General features: G+C 40.2%; 1 long non-coding RNA gene across 1 annotated transcript in view; it reads right to left on the reverse strand.

Moving 5' to 3' along the window:
• LOC108283082 overlaps positions 1–5180 on the reverse strand; it is a 10848-nt gene extending 5668 nt beyond the window's left edge. Inside the window, exons 1-2 of the long non-coding RNA XR_005195575.1 lie at positions 5138–5180; positions 3780–3845 (exon numbers count right to left, since the gene is read on the reverse strand). This is a non-coding gene — a long non-coding RNA (uncharacterized LOC108283082). The remainder of the gene's footprint in view (positions 1–3779; positions 3846–5137) is intronic.
• Positions 5181–6611: the final 1431 nt, after the last annotated feature.

Below are 6611 nucleotides of genomic sequence, written 5' to 3' on the forward strand. Positions count from 1 at the left end.
TGGGATTGACTATTCCAGAGAAGGTAGAGAAAAAGCACACAGATGCTTGTCTCAGGAGTGTTGAATGTGTGCCCCGCTGCTGTGTGGGGGGATGGGAGTGGGCTCTGGGGTCATTTGTGAAAATCCCCTTGGATGATTTGCCGTTGCCTAGAATAAAACTTGTACTAGCAAAAAAAAAAAATTTATATATATATGCATGTATATACACACACACACACACACACACACACACATATATATATATATGGTCTCATCCAGAGTTAAAGAAAGATGTAACTATTCCTAGTGAAGGGCATAAATGAGTGCCAGGCAAAATGAATGAAAAAAAGATCAACTAAACACAACATTATGAAATGTTGGAACATTAAATATTAAGAGATTTTTTAAGTTAATTAATTTCTTTGCTGTGGTAAGAACACATAAGACCTACCTTCTGAAAAAAAAATTAAGTTTATAGTACAGTACTATTAACTGTAAACACAATGCTATACAGCAGATCTCTATAACTTAATCATCTTGCATAACTGAACCTTTATACCCATTGAACAGCCCTCTCCATTTCCCCCTCTCTCAGCCCCTAGCAGCCACCATTCTACTCTCTGCCATAGAAATGGAAAACTATCTTATTTCACTTAGTGTAAGGTCCTCCAGGTTCATCCATGTTGTCACAAATGACAGGATTTCCTTTTATGACTGAATAATATTCCATTTTATGTATATACCACAGTTTCTTGATCTGTTCATCTATCAATGGACATGTAGGTTGTTCCCACATCTAGGCTATTGTGCATAGTATTGCAATGAACATGAGAAGACTCTAGAGAGGAAGAGAAAAAAGATCACCTACCAAGGAACAACAATACATCAAGCTACTGCTTTTTTCCCCACCCCCTCCTCCAAGGAAGAGTCTTGTCCACCTCAGCCTCCCAAGTAGCCGGGGCTACAAGCATAAGCTACCACACCCAGCTCATTTTTGGTATTTTTTGTAAAGACAGGGTTTTGTCATTGCCCAGGCTGGTCTTGAACTCCTGGACTAAAGCAATCCTCCCACCTCAGCCTCCCAAAGTGCTGGGATTACAGGTGTGAGCCACTACACCCAGCCTAAGCTTCTTATTAGTAATACTCCAGGTGAAAAAAATGTTTGAATATAGAATGTTGTACTCCACCTGACTATAAATCAATGTGAAGGCATATTAAAGACATTTTTAGATTTTCAAGTACTCAGAAATTTCATCTCCCACCTGTTTTTCTGGTGAAGATACTTTTGGAGATATTCCAGAGAAGTGAAATGCAAACCAACAAAGACAAAGGTATCGAATGCACGAAAGTGTAGAACTTGTCCAGGAGTATAAAGAGAAATCAGTTCAGGGTGACAGCTGTGCATGGGGTTTACAAAACAATCTAAATCAGAAGAGGGAGTCAGTGGGTCCCAAGTATAACATTAATACTATCTTCAGGAAGAAAAATAAAATGTAGTTTACACAAAAAAAAAGAGTGACCATGGAAATAGATGATATCAGTGACATGGTTAAGAAAATATATATTTCTTCTCTCAGCAAGATAAAAGAAAGATAATTGGAAATTCCAGGAAAAGCAAACAAGAATTATATAGAAAAGTCAAGATACAAATATGAAGCCAGCTAAAATGTGGCAAAATTTTCAACAATTTCTATACTTATAAAAGAGAATTTATTTAATTTAGACTCTAGAATATCCTTTTTCAAAGAGCCCAGAGGTGATGGTCTTGGACCTATAAAAAAGGAAATGTAGATGGGTTACGATAAAGAAAGAATTTGTCATTAACCCTGAAAACATAAAAACAAAAGTCTAGGCCACATCTGATGGCTCATGCCTGGAATTCCAACATTTGGGAGGCCAAGGCAGGCTGATTGCTTGAGCTCGGAGTTCAAGACCAGCCTGGGCAACATGGTAAAACCTCAACTCTACAAAAATTAGCTGGACATGGTGGCACATGCCTGTAGTCCCGACTATTTGGGAAGCTGAGGCAGGATTGCTTGAGCCCAGGAGGTGGAGGTTGCAGGGGGTCAAGATCACACCACTGTACTCCAGTCTGGGTAACAGAGCAAGACCCTGTCTCAAAAAAAAAAAAAAAAAGGTATAGTTGACACACTGTTATGGTAGGTGGAAGGGTAGAAGGTGGAAGAAAGGAGAAAAGAGATAGTCTCATCGGTGTACCTCTAGAATGTGACCTCTTCTCACCAACGCCACAAGCACCTCCGGGTCAGCACTACTAGCATCTCTGTCTTGATGACTGTAAGAGCCACGCAACTACTCCCCTGCCTCCCCCATGCCTTCTTACAGTTCTCAACATGGAAGCTATACAAATCCATCTGACCACAAGTCAGACCATGTTACTCCTCTGCTTAAAACCTTGCAATGGTTTCTCACTTCACCCAAATCAAAAACAAAAATTCTTTATTTTGATCCACATGGCCCTATATCATCTCACCCTGTTATCTCTCTGACCTCATTCTCCACCACGCTGCCCTTTGCTTAATCCATTCTAGCCCTGCTAGCCACCTGTAATCCTTGAAGGTGTCAGGCACACTCCTTCCTTGGGGCCTTTGCTGTTGCCTCTGCCTGGAACCCTCTTCCCCAAAATGGTCACATGAATAATATCCTTCCTGCCTTTGAGTTGCTCAAATGTCATCTCTCAATGAGGTTAAATCTGACCACCTGATTTAAAATTATTATTCCCACTTTCTGGACTCCTGAACTATCTTCTCCTGTATTTCTTTTTTTTCTATGTTGAATTTATTAATGTCTACTGTATAATTTCTGTATATGAACACCCCTACCCCCAACTACCATGTAAGTGCCAATGAGTCTGAGAGCTCTGTTTTGTTCACTGAGCACTTAGAACAGTGCCTGTCTAAGTATAGTTAGTACCCAATAAATAATCATGAATATATAAATATAGCTTGGGAGTCAAGAGGCATTATATGTGGCTGATGGAACAAAAACTAGAGGTTTTAAAGGTATAAAAGCAACCAAGAATAAAACTGTAATAACTATAAAAAATTTGGAAAGGGTAGCTAAATCCTTGTTTTTATTACAGAGAATAACTAAAATACATAGAAACAAAGTCTTGAAAGAGATACACCAAATTACTTGCAGTTGTAACTTTGCAGGAGACAGATTAAAAGAATAAAGGGATAAAAATCAGTGATTAAAAATTGTCATATTGATTGGGTGCAGTGGCTTGTGCCTATAATCCCAGCACTTTGGGAGGCAACGTGGGAGGATTGCTTGAACCCAGGAGTTCAAGACCAGCCGGGGTAACATAGTGAGATCCTGTCGCTACAAAAAATGAAAACATTAGCCCAGCATGGTGGTACACACCCGTAGTTCCACCTACCCAGGAGGCTGAGGTGGGAGGATCCATTGAGCTTGGAAGGTCAAGGCTATAGTGAGCCATGGTCACACTACTGCACTCCAGCCTAGGTAACAGAGTAAAACCCTGTCTCAAAAAAACATAATTCTTTTATCAAAAAAAGAGTGGGGGTTTTCCTCTGGAAAGTGGGACTGGGAAGTGTGACAGACAGCTGTTGTTTTTCAGTATAAACTCCTCAACACTACCTTATTTTTACTATGTATGCATATTACTTTGATGAAAACTAAAAGACAAATTGTATTTCATTTTTCACTAATCAGCTGACTTTAGAAAATAAATTTTAAAAGAAGCAAAGGAATAAGCAGTTCTAGGTTCACTCTAGTACATCAACAAATATCCAATAGATTCCCCCAAGGTACCATACCTTATGGCTGAGATGATGTTGGTCTTGAAAATTTTCAAAGTGGGTGTTACCAGTTGATCACTACAGCTATAAAAATAAAAGGAGATATAGTAACATCAAACATTTGGTTTTAGGCACTTTAACTCCCTGGTATGTACCTGTACAGATTTCAAATTTTTCCTCTATTATCTGATACAGTCACTATTTGAAAGCCAAGGCCTCCTCTCCCATCCACCTGTTAGCTGCTAGGGAATTAGTGTAGTATTTTAACATTTGATCTTATTTTCTCCCTTCTGGATCATGTGGATTGGCTTTGCCATTGTATGAATTTGCCAAGAGCAAGAGTAATATGCCAAACCAAACATCTGTCACTAAAATGCAGATTTATTATTTTTACCTAAAAGGATACTTGCTACATCAAGAATACTGCAGTCATTAAGCCAGATGGGGCTCCAGCCCTGGTGGATAATCATGGACACCAGGGTCTCAGAGAACACCCTGCTCTTCCCACTCACCGAACCCTTAAAGACCCAGCCTCAAAGGAAAGTTCTGATGAGGGGATGTGCAAGTCTACAAAGAGTTATTTGAGTCACTTTTATAGTTTCTACAAAATTTAAGGACTGAAACTAAAAATGGCCCTCAGCCAGTTATTCATTGGTCAGCCCTAGCATCTAATATAAATGCTCTTCCACAACCCCTAGCAAGCCAGGAGGGGGTAATAAAGACAGCTTTTGGCAAGGCAAAAGATAAATTCTGGTTCTCAACACTGTATCCCAGGGGGGCAGGGAAGAAAATAGGGAGTTAAGACCAAAGGACAGTGTTCCTATATCTCCACAGCATATGTTTAGGATGGGAATCAGGCTGTTACCCCAGTTTCAAAGATCAACATAAATAGCAAACGTAAGGTGACATGCCATTCAAGGTATTTAAAACATAAGCACTAATATTTTATCTGTGCGTTTGTGTGTGTGCTTTTGAAAAAAAACAGCTGTCACTATATTGCAGTACCCATGGATAAATATATTTTTATTACGTTTATTATAGACATACAGCAATTTTAGAAGACATCTATCAATGACGATAACTTTAATTTTAGAACTGTTAATATTATTTATTTTCTAACAGTGTTTATTACGCAAGGACAGATTGCCTGTTGAGGTCATTCTTGGTTCTCAAAAGGAAAACCATATTATTACATAATTACCTAGAATCCCCTGCATCATTATCTAAAAGAATGGGACAAAGGATCAGAAAAGTGAGCAAGCAAAACAAGTACTTTGTTTTAGAGTCTTTACATTTCAGAAAAATCATTCCCATGATACTCAGATTTTTCGGTGCTATTAAAACATAGACTTTTAGCCAGGCACAGTGGCTTATACCTGTAATTCTAACACTTTGGGAGGCCATAGCGGGAGGATGGCTTGAGGACAGAAGTTCAAGACCAGCCTGGGCAACATAGTGAGAACCTGTCTCTACAATTTGAAAAATACAAAAATTAGCCAGACATGGTGCATACACCAGTAGCCCCAGCTACTCTGGAGGCTGAAGTGGCAGGGCCACTTGAGCCCAGGAGCTCGAGGCTGCAGTGAACTATGATTGCATCACTGCACTCCAGCCCAGGAAACAGTGAGACCCTGTCTCTAAAAAAATAAAATAAAATACATACTTTTTAAAGCATCAGTAACTAGGAATCTCTATTAAGCCTTATACCATTCTTGTCCTCCTCAATCTCAGTCATCTCAATTCCATCCAGATGTCCAAACCAGAACCCTGGGAGCAATTCTTGTCCTCTCCCTCTGCCTCAGTCTCCACATCCAAGCATCCCCCACAAAGCCCTGTTGAATATCATTCTAAAATACATCATGAGCTTTCTCTCACTCTCTGGTTAAAGACAATCAAAGTCAACACTGTCTTACATTAAGGCTGCTACAATTAGAATTTTTGAAATAAAAACAGTAGCAAACACCTTATAATTCTTGCTATGGGTCAGGTACTCCTCTAAGTACTTTAAATGCATTAGCTGATTTAGTCTTCTCAATAACCCTAGAAAGCATTCTAGCACTACTTTAAGATGAAGAAACTGATGCACAGAGAAGTTAACTGACTTTTCCCACATCACACAGCCAGGAAGTAGAGGAGCCAGCTATCACCTCTTCACTGACCCTTTGCATTCACACGGGCCATCCTCTGGTCTGATTTCCACACAGCAACCAGAGTGACTGTTTAAAACAAGTAAAGTTTTTTTTTTTTTTGAGACAGAGTCTCACTCCGTCACCAGGCGCCAGGCTGGAGTGCAGTGGCGTGACCTTGGCTCACTGCAACCTCCACTTCCTGGGTTCAAGCAATTCTCCTGCCTCAGCTTCCCAAGTAGCTGGGACTAGAGGCATGCGCCACCATGCCCAGCTAATTTTTTTTGTATTTTTAGTAGAGACAGGGTTCACTGAAACAAGTCACTTTTATACAGAACCAGAAACCTTAAAGTAAGAACAGAAAACAACTTTATACTCTTCTTCCCAGCAGCCTGACCAAACCAGCTCTACAGGACAGGTTCTTTCCTGGTGCATGGGGCAAATCCCTTGACATTTTTTGGCATTCTCAATTAGTACGAATTCTCTCTTCTAGTCACTAAATAGTCTCATTTCAATAATAAAAATGCCCAGTTCAGTGTGTTGGTTGAAACTCTGAACTTCATTATGGTTAATGCTTCCTCCCCACCACCCACCCAAACCTGCTTGGGCTTGCGGCCTTTGTGGTGGGGTTGGCTCCTCTCTCCAGGCCTCCTCCTCTTCATTGTCTCAGCCCCTTCAGCCAGCCAGCGGTGGAGGGGCCAGGAAAGAGAGATAAGGAACAGAA

This window comes from Cebus imitator, unplaced genomic scaffold, assembly GCF_001604975.1.
Source record: "Cebus imitator isolate Cc_AM_T3 unplaced genomic scaffold, Cebus_imitator-1.0 Scaffold256, whole genome shotgun sequence".
Taxonomy (NCBI): Eukaryota; Metazoa; Chordata; class Mammalia; order Primates; family Cebidae; genus Cebus; species Cebus imitator.